A 20,922-nucleotide genomic window follows, 5' to 3' on the forward strand; every position below is an offset into this window, starting at 1 on the left:
TTTTAAAAAAAGGATAAAAATGGATGAATTTTAAAGATCTTATACCCATTAAGCAGCCAGTATTAAAGAAACAATAGCACTGTTGAAATTAAGATCAAAGGGTAACACATCTGCACATATAATTTCCATAAGATTTGTTTAAAAGCTATCTCAGTCCTTGTTTAAATATTGCTGCCTGTCAAGGATTTTGGTTATTAATTTTCTCGGGTTTTGGAGACAAGAACTGAGAAAAATTATTTGGATTTGAGGATCTGGAAGATCTATGTGATTCCTAATGTGCATTAACTAGTTGGATCTTAATGTTGGACGGACATGCATTAAAGAAAGCCAGTAAAATCAGAGAATGGGGGTCTTCTGGTAAATCTTGTATATACAGAAGTTTACCAATTTTCCGGAATCAGAAAATAATAAAATACACATAACGTTAACCAATTTGGAATCCTACCCCTACTTTCCTTTCCTCTTTCTGTCCAGTTAGTTAGCTCCCTACGCTCCTGCCAGCTCTTGATTGACCCGAGTAAACACTGTTTACGCCGAAGAGCCTACTGCCTCACTCCCAGCTCCGGCCGGGCCCCCCAACTCCAAGAGCCCCAAACCCAGGCTCCAGAGTTCTGCACGGAAAGCACAGCCGGGATCCCGGAGGCGTGGGAACCGGTGCTGGGCGCTCCTCCTCCCAGGCTGGGCAGAGCCAGGCCCCGCCGTGAAGGCGCGTGCGGCCTCGCCGGGCACTCAGTCGCGGGCGGGCATTTTTGCGCGGGGCCAGGGGCGCGCTGGCACCGCTCCAGGGCTGGCAGAACGCGAAGCCGCGTCGGAGCGCGCCGTCCCGACCCACCCAGGCGCCTCGCCTCGCCTGGAGGTTCCCGCCAGTGGCCAAATCAGCCCGACTCGCCGAACTTGCCGCGGATCCCGGGGGCAGCAGGTGGCCCCGGACTCTCCGCTGTCGCCACAGCCGGGTCGGACCGCGTGCCCCGTCGCGCCGCGGAGCCCTTTCGGTTGGCCCCACCAGGCGGGGCGGGGACCTGGAGGAGCTGGCCGGGCTGCGCTCCGCCTTCGTTGCCTGCGAACCACTCAGGGCACCTGGAGCGCAAGAAGTTCACGCGCTGTGGGCGGAGCTACGCGTGCTGCCGGCCGACGCCGAGGCCGGCTCCGGAGGCTCGAAGCCGACCGCGACTGCGCCTCACCTTCCAGGAGTTTGCGCTCGGCTTCCGCTGGGCCGGCCGCGGGGGACGGCGCCTTGCCTGGGGGCCGCGAGAACCAGGCGGGGTCCGACCCCGGGGACAGCGAGGAGGACGAGGGCGACAAGGACGCGGCGGCGGCTCTGGCCGTCTCCTGGGACGCGGCGAGGCCTGGCTAGGCGTGGCAGGACTTCCAGGCACGACTCTGGGACGAGGCCAAGTTCATCCCCAGGTGCGTGTGTGGTTTGGAGGGCGGGAGGTGGTGGTGGTGTTTCCTGTCCTTCCAGGGGCGCTGCCATCTCTCCCTCTTACACTGCGGAGTGTGCAGACCTCCTAGTCTCTCTCTGAGTTCCTTTTTCTCCATTCAGCGACTCGCTTTAACTTCCCCAAGACGAGATGCCCTAGTGTTAAGGAAAGGGAATGCGTTCAGAGGCAGAGTTTGGGGAGAAAGTTTTACTTGCTCATATCTGAGCCCTGCAAAGGGCACTTTGTTAGTTATACAGGCCGAAGTGAAATCCGCAGCGTCCGGAGAATCTTCCCAGACACTGATTTAGGAGCGCTCCCACTTCACAACGACTTGATTACGTCACCTTTTACGCCAGGCCTCCTGGCTGCACCTGAGCGGCACCTGAGCCGTGACCCGAGCTGTTAGCCAGTTTGGCTTTCTCTATAGCAGTTATTGTACTCCCTGTTTTCCTGCTACTACATAGAAAACAAGACATTGTTGTGCATTTATATTGCTACACACAAATATTCATTGATGCCTGCTATTTTACAAGCTCATTTGTTTGATTTTCAGAATTAAACAGGGTCGTAGACTCTCTTATCTCTGATTGATGGAGAAATTTAGACCTAAAGACGTTAAGGGACTTGGCCAGTTAATAAAAGAGCAGCATTTGATCCCATATGTTGTAAACTGAGAGTGAAAACACTCGCTTTTTATATCACAGAATAAAATGATAAAATCATGAAAAATAAACTCTCTCCTCTTGTGGCTCTGACAGAAATAACATAACATAAAGTTACGGAATTCTCAGGCGAAAGGGGATGGCTGCAGGTTCAGGGCATAGAGGGAAAGATAGTCGGGTTTTATTGAGATTAATTTGCATCTATCTGCCAGGAGTCATGGTATGTCTTGAGCTATTTTCACTTCTTCCTCAGGCGCTACAGGCATGTTAATACTATAAAATGGTTTTCTGCTCTCTGGATTTCCGTTGAAATTTTATGGATCTCTGGTTGTCATTATTAGGAAGATCTGAAAGGCATCATTTTGGTTGGCAGTTCACATATTTGAGACATATGACTCAGAAAAGGAAATAGCCCTGGAAGGCAGCAGTGGCCTGGCTCACCCATTCACCGCTTAGACCTGCAGGGCTGGAAGTCCTCACTTCCTCCTCCGGACAGCCTCTCCCTGCAGTTTGGAGAGTTCGAGAACACTGGGCATGGAAAGTGAATCGTTGCAGTATAAGATGGATTGTGTGGAGAAAGTGTGTGTGATACCCATCTTTTCTATTATTTACAAATGAGTGAAAATGCAGTGTCTCCACCAGGGAAGTAGAAAAATTTAAACTTTGCTATAAGCCATATACTTCGAATTATCTTTCATGTGTAACTTGGTTTGGGTCCAGCTAGTTAAAAAAGGTAACAATATTAAGAATAAGGAAAGGTAAGCCCACACCACGTTTTACACACACACACACACACACACACACACACACACACACACACAGAGAACTACTTTTCAGAGTTGTCAAGTCTCAGCAGCAAATATATGATACAACCTTTAAATGATCAAAATGACCTTCTTAGGATCAGCATACAAACCAGGACTTAATATCATTGGTGACATTATTATTATCACAACGCTTTTCCAACTCTTCAGAAGTTATTAAATTTAATGGAACCAATGTCATCTGGTAGACTTGTGTCCTAAGCCCCACCCCCATCTTCTGTGAGATTAACAGGTACAATATTTGCCTTCCTGTACTTGTTCAAGTGGAAAAGAAATAAACTGAGTTGCTTCGTCTGATTGTTCACACAGCAGCCATCAGCTGTATTGGTAAATTGGGTTGCTTCCATTCCATGTCCTCATACAGCTGTTCACCTTCCCTTCCTCCCATTCAAATATGGTAAAAAGTCTTTTGTTATTGACAGTGCTGTTGCCATTATTTCAGCCAAATTAATCCTGCAAACATCAGAGTGCCTGTTTTGTGCCAGGCACTGTCTTATGTACTGTCCTAGGTCCCTGGAGACAAAGAGAAAGAGGAGACGTAGTTCATGCCCTCAGGAAGTTCATAGTGTGGGTTAAACATTTCTCAAAAATTTCATTGAAGAACTTATAAAGGCAAGGAGTTATTTGCAGGAAACACCATGTATTGTGGGCATAGTCTAACAGACTGCCCACAAGCAGGAGCTTTCTTTGAAGTCTTGAGTTTTTATCTTAAAAAAAATCATGTATTTGTTCATTTTACTCTATAATATATTGGGGCTTGTTTTAATCTAAAATGTTGTATTTCCTTTCAAGGGGAAAATTGTCTCTCTGGGAAGGTGTGCCATTTCATCTGGTGGCTTAGTTTCCCACCTGGCACTCCATCTTCCCCCAGGTGACCCTGTCCCATGCCTATCCTAGGAGGATTCATGTACAGTTTGAGGAGAACAGATATCAGATAGTATAAGAATGTTTGGTTCCTGTAGAGGCAAAACGTGGTGGCGATTTCCATTTCAAAGATCATTCAAGCTCTTAGATCAAAATATTAAGCAAATTTGGGTTAAATTCCTCAGTTATCAATAATTGCGATATTAGAGAGAAAATAACATTGCATTGGGAAAGAATAAAAATGGTCTGTGGGATGTGTTAACACATTCTTAAGTTCGTTTTCTCTTAGAATACTGAGGGACTCCTTTCCTTAAAGTCTGGGGACGGGAGTGTCCGAGTGACCTGTTGAGTTGGGCAGGTGTGAGTGGTCCAGAGGGTCAGGATGGGCCGTCACCACTTCCTAGTAAGCTAGAACTAGGTCAGCCAGCAGGTGAAACCAGAATGGGCAAGGCAATGTAGTTATGTAAGAGAATTCTGGAAGGAGGATTGTGTCAGGCCAAGAAAAATCCATAAAGTGGGGAGAGGATGTCTGGGGAGAAACAGAGAGCAGACTTGTAATAACCTAGTCTAGCCAGTTTCTGGTGCCAGGGGCGTTCTCTTGGTGAAAGCAAGGTTTGTACCCAGTACAATAAGTGTACTCAATAAATATTTGCTGAATGAATCAAATAAGCCCGTGTTCTTTGATTCCTTGCTTCATATACTGACAATGCAGTTAGTTCATGCTGCGTGTGATCTCTTCATTTCTTTTGTTGGTTCCCTCCCTATACTTTCAAGTTCCTAGTGAACGCTGGCGTGTTCTGAGATTGGCAAGGAGAAAAGGATATAGGGTGTGTGTGTGTGTGTGTGTGTGTGTGTGTGTGTGCGCGCGTGCGTGCGTGCGTGCGTGCACGCGCGCATTGAGCATTTGACTGAGGCAAGGGCATAACAGGAATTCATCTCTCTCCTCTAATCAGAGCTGAAGCTTTTCAGAGTTTTCTCAGTTCCATTTGTAGTGATAGCGGGTGTCATTTGTGGACTGATTCATGTTGATAAATTAACTTAGAACCCCGCATTCTTAGAAACAGAAACACAAGGGTCCAGCTGGCACCGGAACCACAATGGGTTTGTGCATGGGCACTGGTTGTGCCACAGACCAGACCAGGGACAGACCCAGGGTGGGTGCATCTAGTGTAACAGGGGTTAGTGTGATTGGTGACCTGCCAGACAGGGCTAGGGTGGGATTCGTTCAGGTGCCAAAATTGGACCCATGCGGTCAGCTGTTTCACGTGATTTGCACCTTTTCTACACACACAATGTTGAAGAGGACTCTTTTGTTGAATAATTTAGAAGCAAGAAATTTAATGGAGAAGGAACCAAAATTACCCATGTGTGACCTGTATATGGGTTGTCAAAATGGTTTACTTCAGCATGTCTGTACAACTATAAAGATGATGACTAAGAGAGGAAAAGAGCAACAGTTGAACACCAATCCCACTTCACTAGATTTTTTAAAACACATAGCTACAAGTACGCAGAGGCATGGTTTCAGCATTGGTCAGGGTTTCCTTTACATTTCCCTTTCTTGGGTTCCACTTTAGGGCTTTTCCCTCTGATCATCTTCTTTTGTAATAGTGCAATTGCTTCATAAACCCACTTCACCTACATGATACGGTGCTTTGCAAGATGGGAACGGAAGAGAGGAGAGGTGGACGCAAAGAGAGAAATAAACACAGAGAGTGTGATCTGGAGACAGAGAGAGAGGGACAGGGTGAGAGGGGGCAGAAGACGAGCAGACGGATGGAGAGACACTGATTGATTAGATAGTGCCTCAGTTTCCCTTCTCTTCCCACTCAATGAGAACAGCCCCGAGGCAGCTTGAGATGCGAGAGTTAAATCAGCTCTTCTCTGGTTGATCTCAGCTCTTGACTATCTTCCAAATGTGAGCATCTGGGTGCTTTGGACTGTGTTTGTAGTGTTTGAAGATAAATGTGTTTTTTTTCACTCATATGGCCAGTAATATCTTGTGCTCTCCAAGGAGATAAAGATTTGTTTCAGCCTTGAGGCATGATGGTGGGTTGAGCCTCGGTCCTGGAAGAGTGTTTTTTTTTTTTAACACAGTATTTATTTATTTATTTTAAAAATGTATTTATTTTTATTATTTATTTTTGACTGCATTGCATCTTCGTTGCTGCACTCGGGCTTTCTCTAGTTGCGGCAAGAGGGAGCTAATCTTCGTTGTGGTGCATGGGCTTCTGCTCGCAGTGGCTTCTCATTGTGGTGGCTTCTGTTGTTGCAGAGCACAGGCTCTAGAGCACAGGCTCAGTAGTTGTGGCACACGGGCTCAGTAGTTGTGGCACGTGGGCTCAGTAGTTGTGGCTCACGGGCTCTAGAGCACAGGCTCAGTAGTTGTGGTGCACGGGCTTAGTTGCTCTGCGGCATGTGGGATCTTCCCGGACCAGGGCTTGAACCCCTCCCTGTTCCCTGCATTGGCAGGCGGATTCTTAACCACTGCGCCACCGAGTGTTTTTGACTGTGTGTAATGCTTTCCTTTGGCACTGGCTTTGGGGCCTATCAGTGTGCTAGCCACAGGCTTTCCAGAGATTCTCTGCCTTTTATGCATTCAGAACTGGAGATATGTAGAGATAGATGCATAAAGATATATCTATCTATCTCTATATATCTTTATTTGTGTATCTCTCTCTATACCTTTATTTTCTAATTGTTGCTGGCTTGTTGCTTTTTGTTTTTTCCCTTCAGTATATCCTCTGTCACAATTATGTTTGTCATTACTGCTGAGTGGGAGAAGCCTACCTGTCTTTTAAAACCACAGCCTACCTTGAACCTTCCAAACCTTGCGCCTGGGCCTGGCAGGAATCTGTGTGTGGCTTAGTTTTTCTGAGCTCTACTTGCTGGTGGTGACCCCTTCTGGTTCTGATATTTGAGTTTCATCTCAAGATAGTAATTTCTTTTTGGCCTCCTGGCCCCGGAAAGGTATTCTGGCTTTCCCATCCTTAGAGGACTACCAGTGTTGGCCATTGGGACAGTGGCCTGCTCTGACCCTCAGATCTCACTGTTTGTTCCGAGCTTTGCTGTCAGATTTTGATGAGAGCTTGTTTACTCTGCCTTATGGTGTGGACAAAAAGAGAAAGGCTTAAAGTGAGGTATCATTGGAAGACTACGCTCTAAGAGCCGCAGACTCTTCTCTGGCTTGTCTTTTAACCTGAAGTTTTCATTTACTCCTATCCTGAATCGCTGTTCAAATTCACAGTCATACTACTCCTGTCACTTTGAGCATGTAAACATCTTTACCTGTTTCTCAGTTTCTTCCCAGGTTACATGATCTTATTTCATTTGTAAAATGGAAGTAGTTGAAACAGGCTAATGTGCCGTGAATGGAAGCTTAGAGGCTGACGGCAGAGAGAGCTTTTAGATGATGGGGAAGGTTAGGATGCTGTAGTGATTCAGATGTCTGCTTTCTTCCCCTAAGAGGGTATATACAATATACCTTCTTGCTTCATGTGTAGCTTGGTAAAGCTTAGGTAGGGCCTGACTGCAGTATATTGTTGGAAGGAAGAAATGGGAAGAGATTATTTATCATGGTACTCGGGCTTCTCCTATCTGACTATTAGTCTCATACCAAGTTGTAAAATGGGAAGTAAACACTATTTCCCAGAGGAAAGTTGTAATGGTGGAATGACACATATGATTTCATTGAAATTAGTTCCTCAAAAAAACAGTTTCATGGGACTTCCCTGGTGGTCCAGTGGTTAAGACTCCGTGCTTCCAATGCAGGGGGCAGGGTTCGATTCCTGGTTGGGGAACTAAGATCCGACATGCCGCACGGCCCGGCCAAAAATTTAAAAAACAAGCAAACAAACAAGAAAAACAGTTTCATTGCTTCAACTGGTAAGTGTTTGGGGTCTTCCAAATTATAATTGCTTTTGTCAGAGTAATTATAAAAAGAGGAAAGTGAATTTTAAACCTTAAGGCCTTCGTTTGTATGTCTTATAAAGATATACAGATGCAGTAGCTCAGACATGTCTCTTTAATTCCCTCAGTGTTCGTGTGCCTGCCTGGTCCCGAGGTGGAGGGTCGGGGGGTTGAGGCAGCAGGCGCTGGCTTGTTGCCCATCTCCTTAGGCGTGGTGGCCGCACAGTTCATCCCCTGATGTGACACAGTCACCTTGTAATTCTTGCTCCTGTAGAACAGAGTTACAGTCTGCTCTGGCTGAGGCGGAAGAATTTCTGAGGAGTCAACTGACATTTGCTTAGAAAATCCGTGTTTTAGGACATTTGTATGTCATGTTTTCTGACAGACATGCCATAAACATGTTAGTGTTTGTGATGCAAATACTTTTTCTTTTCCTCCTTGGGGCTCTGTTGGCATAGCCTGTACTTCAGTCTGGCAGATATGAGTAGCTTGGGGATGTTAATGAATGAATTATAGCGCATGCATTTCTGCTCTAACGTAGTATGTGCATTCCAGAAAAACCTAATATTCTGCAAACACACACAAGACATATAAAAAAAAAAAGTAGGAATGGGGCCGACCTCTCCATATCTGTACAGCTTTGCAACCAGAATAGTCAAAAACAGTAACAATCCTAAAAGATATTAGCACAATAAAAAAAAAACCCCACGTTACATTCTTAATAGACAGAGACATGCAGCAGTCCAGAATACCAGTCCAGGATAAACTGTAGATGTTTTAAACAGTGAAAATATAGGATTTTGCAGTTTATTTATTTATTTTTTTACGGTGAAGGTAACTTGATGGATGGAGGTATATGGGTTGTGGCTGCCAAGTTACGGGAACAGGGACAAAATGAACAAACACAAAGCATGTGGAATGTCTGTGCCAGGAAGAAGTCCCCGGGGAGTGGGCCCTGTGCCTAGCACTGGGTTCACTTGCAGCCAGCTGCCTTCAGTGGCGGTAATAGGCTTGCGTTTGGTGGCTGTAACTTGGGCGCAGAGCACTGACATGCTGGGAAATGCAACTTCCACTTCTGCATCTCTCACCTATTGACCTAGGGGACGAGCTAATTGACGCTCTAGGAACATGCACTGTGTCTGAGCAGTCCTAGTCTTGAGTACAAATTCATGGGAGGCTAAAGGAAGGCACCGAGCCAGAAATGAGCGTTAGATTGATTCCATGTGTACAGATCTGGAGGTTTTATATTGGTCTAAAAAGATAATGTATTGCCTCTCTCTTAAAAGATTACAGTGAATAAGCTGTCTTCGGGCTAATAAAATCTGTCCACAGAAGTCCTCCGATCTATTAGACAGGCTGTTACAATCTTAATGAGCCCTGTGAGAATTAAAATGTTACATTATGTGAGCATTTGGGCCCTTAAAAAGTGACCTATTCTGTTGAATGATATTTAAAATTAAAGTTCTCATTCTGCAGCTGAATAAGAATTCAGTTCTTCTTGAGTTCAACTTATTCAACCAAGTAAGCTGAATAATCTTACTCAACTCTTTTAAGCAGTGCTAACATATATTCAGTGTGAAGCTGGTGTATTTGTTTATGTGATTAACTCCAATGAAAGTACAATGACATAACCCATTATGTTAGTTAGGGTTCTCCAGAGAAACAGAACCAGTAAGATGTGAGTGTGTGTGTGTGTGTGTGTGTGAGAGTGTATAGAGGTGGGGGCTAGGGGTGGATTTATTTTAAGGAATTAGCTCACACAATTGTGGAGGCTGGCAAGTCTGAAATTTGCAGGCTGGGCCGGTAGGCTGGAGACTCAGGGAAGGCAGTGGGCTGGCAAAATTCCCTCTTCCTTGGGGATGATCAGTTTTCATTTAAAGGTCTTCAACTCACTGGAAGAGGCCTGCCCACATTATGGAGGGTAATCTGCTTTATTAATCTCATGTACAAAAGACCTTCACAGCACCGTCCAGACATGTACAACCAAATACGTAAGCACTGCAGCCTAGCGAAGTTGACACATAAAATTAACCATTGCAGCTACTAAATAAAATGTTTTTCAGATACTCTGTTTTTGAGATTCGTTATGTTATGGGAATCAGTTTTGGAGAGATCAGAGAGCATTTCTTTTTTTTTTATTGCTTCCATCTTATAAAATACACACCAGAAAATTTTCAAATATTTATTTGAATCTAGGAAAAATCTCTATACATATGTTATATTCCCCTTGTATCCCTTCCAAATGCCTAAACACTTCAAAACCACATACCAAGTTTCTGGGGAGGTTTAAAGTTATTAACATTTTTCTATCTGCCAGGAAAAGGCTTGCTCTACCTGTGTTCATGGCTCTGAGATGCCCTGGGAGAAGAGGGCTTACTCACCCTGGTGTCTACCCCTCCATTCTCACCCTACAACCTCACTCTTGATGAAAATATTCGTAACTGCAAACTGAGCCCCTCATGGAAGAGACATCTTGGATTTAAGCAGCCTCTCAGCCATCTGGCAAGTCACACCAGCACTTTACATTGCTGCACTTCCCCAGGCAAACTAACTGCTTGCTTGCTCACTTCCTTTCTTTCTTTGCCTTCTTCTCCCTCCCTCCCTCCCTCCCTCCTGTAAGTGCTATGGGAAAGGCACTGCTAACAAGTCCAAAGGTGAAGTTTTAATGAGAAACAGAGCAAACCTCCCTAGAGTAGGAGCAGGTTTTCACTTTACTGTCCCCAACTACTAGTTTTTGTCCCTGAGTTGGTAGAGCTAATAGGGATGCAATTTGAGAGGCATTGGGAAGCCAAGAATGTTCCACCAGATATGGGTCCTAAAACTTCCATGCTCATATTCCTGGGATGAGGCATTCCTCAGCACCCAGGAGCTTGGCAGGCACTGGTTTTAAATCACGTCTTTTCTGAGGCTGTGCAGCTCAAGGCCTCACTCAAGCAGCATTGGCCACACCTGGGAATTTTTCTAGAAATGCAGGCTCTAGGTCCCACCACAGACCTACTGAGGCATCTGCATTTTAACGGGATCCCTGGGAGATTTCTGTGTGTATTAAACTCTGCTGAGGAAATGAGAAACGGGGAGGGCATGGTGTGTGACCACGCTTGGTCGGGAGTTGCTTTTCAACAGATAGAAAAGCCCCAGAAAGAGAATGTGGAACTGAGGGAGGAAAGATAAACATCATGTGCTTCAAATTTTGCCTGGGGTTGCCTCTGGTTACTTGAAATCTGAATTGTGAAGTGTTCATGATTGGATTTACCACGAAGATAAGAAATTTATACTTCATCAAGTATATTGTGTAATATTTTGTGAATGTGTTCTTCAGAGACAAATACACATACAGAAAAGGGCACAGAGCTTGGTGTACAGCTTGCTGAATCTTTCCAGATGGAATGCTCGCATATTCAGCATCCAGATCAGGAAACAGCATGTTACTTAGAAGCTCCCGTGCTCCCTTCCAACCAATCACTAGAGCCCCTCCCTGACCCCAGGCATGATCTCTTGCCTGTTCTTTTCCTTACTACATGGGTTTGGCTTCTTGCACTCAACATTATGCTTGTGAGCTTGTTGTTGTAGATCTGTCATTTCCATTGCTGTAGAGTATTCATTGTGTGAAGATATCACAATTCATTTATCCATTTTACTATTAATGGCCATTTGGGTACTTTCTACTTTGTGGCTATCACGTGGAGTGCTGCCATGGGCAGTCTGTCACATGTCTTTTGGTAAGCATATGGAGTCACCCAATGCCTTGCTTTTAGTAACCGTTTGCAAAATAACTTCAGCCTTCCTTGCTAACTCAGGGTCATCATTATGAAGCCGAGTTTCATCCTGGACTGTAGTATAGTGATAGCCTCAGGATTTGGGGGATGGTAGTTCAGCTTGGCTTTTTGAGTTCCTGTGTGCATTTTCTGTTTTTGCTGTCCGGCTGCCAGGTTACAGTTTACTATTGTTGGTTCTTTCTTCCTTCCTTCCTGAGCACCTTCGTTTGCTGAAGACTCAGAAAGCAAAATGATCAGATGTACTAGAATTGCATTTTAAACGCCCTTGAATGCGGGTAGTCCTGTGCCAAGGAGGGGTGTCTCACAGGGTGCTGTTCATCCTTTCCTGACTTTCAGTCTTCTTTTGGATTCTTCATGGCGCCAGATATGTGAGTTTCAGATGACTGGAGTGCTGCCATCATTTTGAAATTGTTATTTTTTGCAGTTTTATTCCTTTTCTGTTTTTATGTATATTTTAACTCCTTTCCCCCTTTTGTTCATTTTGAAAGTTCCCCAAAGCAGACACTGTAGTTCTAAATTATCTTTGTAGAAATTATGTCATTTAGAAAGGTAAACACAAAACATGGATTTATAATATTATGAATACATGTGAGAAGTAGGCGTCTAGCCAAGAGTGGGCATAGTCTTATGCTGATATGAAGCCATAAGTAAGATATGGGCTTGCACCTGTGTCTTGGGCCCCCAGCCCAATGGTTGGTCATTGAGATTATCTTTAATGCTCTTTTTTTTTGAGTCTTGGGAAAATGCTACAAAAACTGTACATGGAGGTAAACAGATACTACTGCTTTGTGGGTTCTCCTTATCCACTCAAGCAGATTATTGTAATAACTTTACTATGGCTCCTTCTTTAGTACCACTTGCATTTAAAGAAACCATTCAGCATTTATTTCTGTTTTGTTTAGTAGCTTTTAAGCCAGTTGTACTGCCCAAAAGGGATGTTATCTACACAGGTGAGAGAGGGTAGCTCATACCTCAGGGAACCAGAACTGGAAACCAGTAAAGTTTGGGGATGAAAAATGTAAATTGAGATAAATGTAAATACACAGCTGACTGAAATTGCTTTTTCCTTATCTGATGAACCAGTGAGTTAAGTGGTGACTCAATTAAGAGAAGACTGACTTTTTTTTAATTAATTAATTAATTAATGTATTTGGTTGCGCCGGGTCTTGGTTGTGGCGTACAAACTCTTAGTTGCGGCATGCATGTGGGATCTAGTTCCCCGACCAGGGATCAAACCTGGGCCCTGCTGCATTGCAGGCGTGGAGTCTTAACCACTGAGCAACCAGGGAAGTCCCAAAGACTGACTTTTCTTTTCTTGGATCTCCTGAGGGGTTGAGGTCAGATTCCTTCAGGAGGCAGTGTTTTCAGATATGAAGGTTGTTTGCTCTTTTAGCGGGCTGTAGCTCTGGGAGCACAAAAGTGGACTAGTTTTCAGGGCAAATGATCCTGGTAGTGTGAAAAAGATTTTAATAGGATTTTTGGCTACCTTCTTTTTTAAAATCACATTCCAGAAAATCACGCTTCGGTTCTTTAGAAAATCAAATGAAAAAGTAATTAAAATTTCCTGCAGGTTTCTGGGGAAGCAATGAAGTGCAAAGTTGATGAGCAGTGGAGAGTATCTCAGGAAACTTCTACTTTGTGGAAAATACACCTCAGGCATCATTGAATGAGATGATGTCTCAAAGGGTTTTAACTGTTGAAATGTTGAAATTGAAGATGTCAACAACATTTTGTTTTAAAGGGGAAATGTGTTGAAGAAAATTTGTAAGAAAATCTCTGTAATTTTGCGTTAGTTTGATATTTTTGGTCTATCTGCATAAAACAGAGAGACTGGAAAACGATTATTGGTTTACCTTTGTGTTTGAAGGTGAGGTAGCAGGGTAGGTAGGTAAAAATCAATGATTCTTAAAATTAAAAGTAGATTAAAGACTTCTTTTTGTGATTTTTTTTGTATAGTAACTAAACAAACGCTATGTGTGTACAGATAGTTTTAAGATAGTTCAAAGACATCATAGAAGAGAAATTCTCATTTAATTAGATGATTTTTCAGAGCAAACTCTTGTAACCTTTGAGAAAGACTTTTAAGAAGGCCAGAGCAGGTTCTACACAATCTCCAACAGATTTTCTTGCCAGTATCATATATACTCAAGTGTAAGGTCAAGATTTAACTGTTGAAGAAAATTCGGCTCTAGCTTATGCACCCAACAGTTATTCTTCCACAATATCAATAATAATATAGTTAAATGCCAATCATTCAATAGTTAGTAGTAGGTGTTCAATATATATTAAATATGAATTCAGGAAATACATTTGCTGCTGAGTGAACAGATAGAATGCACTTATATCCCAGAATATGCTAATTTTAGGAGAGGAAATGAGCTCTTTACTGGTACTCATGATTCTATAGTACGTTAAGAAGTCATTGGGAGATTTAGAAAGACAAGCAAGTCCTTACCTTCTGTAGAAGCTGGTGGTGGGTATCTATGTTACGCAGGATTTTAAGTCCGTTTTCATCTACATGATCATGTGACTTAATTTGTGGGGACTTATAATGTTTATAAACTTAAACATAAATATTCTTTTATTAAAAATGCATCCTAGTTTGTTATTGAAATATATTTAAGATTCACAACATTGTTTTAGCCATTCAGCCAGAGTTCCGATTTCAGTAACCTCGACCCATAAAAACACAAATCTGAGGTGGAAGAAAACCAAGGGACTTCTGCATATCAGAAATATTAGTTACAAATCCCTGCAGGACAGACAGCTTCTCCAGCTGATAATTTTTGAGTCTTTTCAGCTTTCTTAGTGTAGGTTATATAGGAAATATTGGGCACCTCCCCCATTTGAAACAATGTAAAAGGAGAAGAAGGAAAAATAAAGGAAGGAGAAGGCAACCAGCAGGTTGAAGAGGAGCGTATGCTCTTGCCTGTAGATTTCAGATGCAATCTGTTGTGCTTTCTAGAATCTCTCCTTTCTCACTGTGTTCAGAAGGGGATTGACCCTTTTCAGCTTGTCAATCAGATTTCCCATCGTTTGTCTCCTTCCTGACCCTGTGCCCAGCAAGGGTCCCCTGCTCCTTCCTCACCACTGTGTTCTTTACCCTCCCTGCGGCAGAGTCCTTCACCTGCCTCAGATCCAGTACAAAACGCCGCCTTCTTCACTTCACCTCCCACTGTGTCCTTCTTCCCTGGGCTCCGGCCTCATTTATTCATTAATGCAGGATCTGTTGCCAGTCAGATCTCTGGGTGCTGCGGGGGGTATGGAGACTGATAGGGTAACTGGGAAGATAAACATCCACAGAAAACTCAGTACACAGAGTTTCAGATAAAATGTGGCCAGGGAAGGGATTTCTTGTGGTTGAATCAGTCAGGGCAGGCAGGCAGGCCTCATGGAACAGGTGACTTTTGGGAGAGCCTTGACTGATGTGCAGGGTTTGATTTCTAGATAGGAAATGCAAAAAAGTTTTGGTTTTGATCAGAGACTGATATTAAAATATACTTTGACTAGGGACGGATAAAGCTATTTCCCAACTCTTCAGTCTCAAAAATTGAAAAAAAAAATAGTTAAGGGATGGGATGATGTGAAGTCAACCAAGATAACGTATTTGTCTCCTCTGTTGAAAATTTATGTCTTGTGTGTTGGGTGCTGTGCAAAATATTTGAGGATGGTGAGCACCTAAGAGTGTTTAGAAGATGGGACGTTTGAAGGAAATGAGATAGGAGAGTAGAGTGGCCATAGAAATGGTTCTCCAAACCAAAATTTTCTTGTGAATAAAATGAGAGGAACTAATTTGACAGTGTCTTTGAAGAGTAGAAATGTTTTATTTTGATGAAGTCCAATTTGTCAATTTTTTCTTTCACAGATCATGCTTTTGGTGTTTAAGAAATCTTTGCCTACCTCAAGTTTGCAAAGATTTTCTCCTGTGTTTCTTCTATAAGTTTAATTTTTTAGGTTTCACATTTAGGATCCATTTTGCAAGGTATGGATCAAAGTTCATTTTTTTGCACATGCATATCTAATTGTTCCAGCCCATTTGTTGAAAAGACTATCTCTGCTGGATTGCTTTTGCACTTTGTCCAAAATCAGTTTTCTGTATTCGTGTTGGGTTTATTTCTGAGCTCTCTGCTCTGTTACATTGATTGAGTTGTCTATCTTTATGCCAGTGTTACATTGTCTTGATGACCATTGCTTTATGATAAGTCTTAAAATCAGGTAGTATTAGTTCTTCAACTTTTTTATTTCTCAAAGTTGTCCTGGCTATTTTAAGTCCTCTAATTTCCATAGAGTCACCTTGTCAATTTCTAAAAAAAAAAAAAAAAAACCCAAAAAACAACAACCCCCAAAACAAAAAAACAAAACCTGCTGGGTTGGTTTTTTTTAAAATATTTATTTATTTATTATTTATTTATTTAGGCTGTGCCGGGTCTTAGTTGCGGCATGCATGTGGAATCTAGTCCCCTGGCCAGGGATCGAACCTGGGCCCCCTGTATTGGGAGCTTGGAGTCCTACCCACTGGACCAGCAGGGAAGTCCCCTGCTGGGGGTTTGCTTGAACTTCAATTGCATCTAAAGATCAACTGGGGAAGAATTGGCACCTTAATAATTATAAATAATGAACAAACCTGGTATATTCTCCATTTATTTAGGTCTTGTTACACTCAATTCCAGTAGTTATAAACTTAAAACTTTATTTGAATACTGAACATAGGATATAAATTTCCATAATGTGTTAAGAGAAAAAAATTCCAAGATATCTGGACTCATGAGAGCTTCAGCCCCTGACCTCCTGGGGTGCCCTTCTGCCATTCTCTGCACCAGGGGTGACACATATGAGAAATACCAGCCTAAGGGGCAGCACTTTTCATAGAAATTTGCAGGTGATGTGATTTGAATTTAGATAAGGTGTAAGCTCTTGGAAAAGCAGTAAACCCACCAGGACTTCCCGAGTCCTGATGACATGATAGGATTCAGGCAAGCACTGGGGCCCTTGGCTGTGCCAGTAGCTTTTAATTAAACACAGCAGTAATTAATTAGCTAGTTAATTGATGTGTTACAGCCCTCTATCACAATTGAGTAGTGGTCGTAGAGGTGTCACCCCAGGTGATGTGTATAAGTAGGTTGCGAGATTCCTCAATTCTTTCACTCTTATAGGTTTCCATTCTGGAAGTGCTGGGCATCTAAAGTTTGGTTACTTCCCTTATCCCTTCTCACCATCTCTGTAGGAGACTTGGGATCAGCCTTTTTGACACAAAATGTTTCTCACCCACAGGGTTTTGAAGAACCTATTTAAGTGAACAAAATCTTTCTTTTTTTTTTTTCTTTCAGGAAAAATGCAAAGCTGAGGAAGCCCTCAGTGACCTCAAACTTCAGCGTGAAACAGAAGTGGGAGATCTACAGTGACAGTAAAGAAACTCAGAAAGGTAGGTATGTGGCAGCTGGACTTTGAGGGATAGCTTCAGTATCTCAGTGTGTCTAAATTATTAGCAACTAAAAATATATGGAATCATACTGAAGCAGCAGATGGATCAGATTTCAGATCAAATTGGACTCCTTGGCAAAAAAAAAAATTGTTAAGGCCCCTAATTTCTTTTTCTGTTTCTAAGGGCAGCTTATCTTTTGTATAGATCTAATAAAGATTTCTGATCCCTGAACACTTGTCCATCAAACCTCAGTTTTCTTTCCTTGGTCTTTATCAACAAAGGGCCCTCAGGTCCTGGGGCTGCTTATGACAGTAGGGAAATGGTCTTTCCTTGTCATGCAGCCCTACACCCAGCTTACTACAAGGTACATGTATTCAGTGAATGTTTATTAAATGAAATGAATATTTCTCTTCTCTGTGGAAAGTTCCAGATCTAGAGGATCCCTGATGAGCAAGAAGTAGGAGGGAACCTGCTGAAGTGAAAGCAAAGGTGTGATTGGTTTTGGCCTTTGCTCTATTTGGTTTCTAATGAGTAGGGTCTGTTTCACTCTGCTGTGCTGGTAGGTGTTTAATAACAGCAGGCTCTGGAGAGGGGAGGAAGGGAAGGAGGGATTTGTAGCATTTGACGATTTCCATGGTATAAATACTCCCGCCCATTACCGATTTCAAGCTCCCAAGTTGACATCACTGAATACAGAGTTTGGGAAGAGATGCTTAAAATAAATAGCCTCTCACCTGCTGGTACACATTGTCTCCAGCACAGTACTGGATTCACTTCCTGCATGTGGATGGTCTCCATAACTAATGGAATTATCTTAGCTAAAATGAAAATGGGTGCTTAAAAAATAATCATCCATGAAAGTGGCATTGTGCAATTTAGGCACATCACTTTGCTTTTCTGGTTGTTCATATGATAACCTTTAATGCTCCTTCCAGTATTTATACTGAATGAGATGGACAATTAACTGCATTTTGTGGGTTATTGCTATTTAAACCTCTGGAATTATTAAGAATTCTCCCCATATCCTTCTTGGAAAATTATTGTCAATGTCAACCTTATATCTGATTTCCACAGGTCATTAGACCATACATACTAAGCTTTTATTACAGAATTTGAATGGACCAATCCTTTGCTTTATGCTAGAGTCACAAATTCTCCTAGCCACTGTCTTTACTTATTTCCATGTCATCCCAAATCTTTAGACTAAGAGAATGTTTGCAAAAGGAGACACAGAGTTTCTTGCCCTGATACAGCATATGATGAAGACCAAACAGGCCCTAAACGGTGAGAGTCAGTAGTGACGAGACCTGAGTCCATATCAAGACCTGCCAATTCTGCCTGTAATACGTGGGACAATTGACTTCCTCATTTTGATCATTAGCTTTTAATCTGTAAAAAGGGATTAATAATAAACTGTCCTGTCTAACCCTAATAACTAACATTTTATTGACTTTGTAGTTTATGAAGCTCTTTTTCATAATTAAAAAAAATTCAATTCTCAAACTTTCTCTGAGGAAAGTGCAAATTCCCCACTTTTATGGATGGGAACAATGAGTTCCAGGTTTAATAACTTGTTCAAAGTCACTCAGCTAATAAGCAATGGGTTGTCTTTCTGTCTTTACACAGGTGGTGCTTTCACGTTTATACCAGACTTCCTGCCTGCCTCTTAGGGTTGTCCTGTAAGAGAGTAGGAGATGATTTATGGGAGAGCATGTTAAAGGCTGTAAAGAACTATACAGAAGTTTACCAATTTAGTATAATTGTCAACACCTTATGCCACTGGTTCTGAGAAACTCATTTCTTTCTCTCCAGTCATTATTCCTATGCCACTCAAAAGAGAAGGTTCCCAGCTTTGTGGTCAGATGAATCCCCTTTATGTACTGCCAGTTCCAAGTTTTGCTACCTCTTAATTGGTTTTGTGTTTGGTTCATGACTTTCTTGTAAAGTTGCTTATTTCTCTTGGATTCTCTGGTTGAGTTTTTGGTTTCTTGTAAAAAGAAACTCTGCCATCTTCATGATATCACTGACACCTTGCAACTTACTTATTCTTTGCAGTGCATGGAATTTGTTTTTTTCTCCTTGAAAGTACTAATTTTGGAGTCCAGGAAATTTCTATTCTTATTGGACTGATTGCTTTTTAAACTTGCTACCCAGATGTCATCTTGGAATTTCAGATCATTTTAGGTAGCTGATGTAGCAAGTAGACCTGTTTACCTCAAGGCATCTCCTCTGAAAGATGGTCTTCCTTGGAGCTCTGTGTGTGAAGCTGGCTGTCAGACAGGGGACCCCGATTACTAGGTGCATGGGGTATGGATGTTTAGAGAGAAGCCTTAGCTTTCCTTTTGGGAATCATTCAGTTATTTTTAAAAAGACAAACCCTGTCTTGTTGCATTTGGAATCAGCTCTGGCTTATCTGCTCTTCTTTCCTAGAGTAAGAGCAGGTATGGGCTTGAGAGGCAGTGTGCCTTAGTATACAATTTTAATCTCTATTTTCAGCCCCCCTTTTCACTCTCTGGGGTTCTGCATGACCGTTGTCTCTTCTTTGTTCTATAGTAGGACCTTCAACACACATCTTCTGGACCTCCTTTTCCCCAACTCTCTTCCCTTTGTCAGCACATTACCATCCAGTTTCCTTTTTCCAGCAGTGTGTTTAAATCACTTTACTGCTGATGGGCCCCTCTTCCATTCTTTTAACTTTTTTTTTTTAATAGATCTTTATTGGAGTATAATTGCTTCACAGTACTGTTAGTTTCTGTTGTACACCAAAGTGAATCAGCTATATGTATACATATATCCCCATATCCCCTCCCTTTTGAGCCTCCTTTCCATCCTCCCTATCCCACCCCTCTAGGTCATCACAAAGCATCAAGCTGATCTCCCTGTGCTATGCTGCTGCTTCCCACTAGCTAACTATTTTACATTCAGTAGTGTATATATGTCCATGCTACTCTCTCACTTCGCCCCAGCTTCCCCTTCCCACACCATGTCTTTTAACTTTTATTGGCTTATTTCCTTTGGAATTTCATATTAATGAGGTCTCAAAAGGGAAAGAAGACAAATTCATGTGTTCTGTCCACCATATTGAACTGCAAGCCTCCAGTGATTATTTTCTTCCTTCCTTTTTGTTTTTAAGAAACAATTAAACTTAAAAGCTTTTGCACAGCAAAGGAAACCATAAACAAAATGAAAAGACAACTTACTAAATGGGAGAAAATATTTGCAAATAGTATGACTCATAAAGGGTTAATATCCAACATATATAAACAGCTCATATAACTCAACATCAAAAAAACAAACAACCTGAGTAAAAAATGGGCAGAAGAACTGAATAGACATTTTTCCAAAGAGGAAATATAGATGGGCAACAGGCCCATGAAAAGATGCTCAACATTGGTAATCATCAGGGAAATGCAAATCAAAACCACAATGAGATATCACCTGTCAGAATGGCTATCATCAAAAAGACCACAAATAACAAATGTTGGGGAGGATGTATAGAAAAGGGAACCCTCTTACACTGTTGGTGGGAATGTAAATTGGTGCAGCCATTCTGGAAAACTGTATGGAGGTTTCTCAAAAAACTAAAACTACCATATGACCCAGCAATTCCGCTCCTGGGTATATATCAGAAAAAAACAAAAACACTAATTCGAAAAGATACATGCACCCAGTGTTCACAGCAGCATTACTTAACAATTGCCAAGATATGGAAACAACCTAAGTGTCCATCAAAGAAGGAAGGATAAAGAAGATGTGGTCTATATATACAATGGAATACTACTCAGCTGTAAAAAAGAATAAAATTTTGCTATTTGTGGCAGCATGGATGGACTTGGAGGGCATTATGCTAAGTGAAAAAAGTCATACAGAGAAAGACAAATACTATATGATATCACTTATGTGTAGAATCCAAAAAATACAACAAACTAGTGGGTATAACAAAAAAGAAGCAGACTCACAGATATAAAGAACAAACTAGTGGTTACCACTGGGGAGAAGGAAGTGGGGAGGGGCAATATAGTGGTAGGAGATTAAAATGTACAA

The 20,922-nt window shown here is 42.2% G+C and overlaps 1 long non-coding RNA gene across 2 annotated transcripts in view; it reads left to right on the plus strand.

Annotated features, from left to right (window-relative positions):
• The first annotated feature begins 953 nt into the window (after nucleotides 1–953).
• The window catches only part of LOC309663855, a 71,324-nt gene continuing 51,355 nt past the window's right edge, over nucleotides 954–20,922 (plus strand). Inside the window, exons 1-2 of one of the 2 annotated variants that reach the window (XR_014265497.1) lie at nucleotides 954–11,824; nucleotides 16,784–16,878. This is a non-coding gene — a long non-coding RNA (uncharacterized lncRNA). Of the gene's footprint in view, nucleotides 11,825–16,783; nucleotides 20,634–20,922 lie in introns of those variants that run through there. The other variant, XR_014265498.1, reaches the window with a different exon arrangement.

This window comes from Balaenoptera physalus (assembly GCF_965194825.1).
Source record: "Balaenoptera physalus genome assembly, chromosome: 7".
Classification (NCBI taxonomy): domain Eukaryota; kingdom Metazoa; phylum Chordata; class Mammalia; order Artiodactyla; family Balaenopteridae; genus Balaenoptera; species Balaenoptera physalus.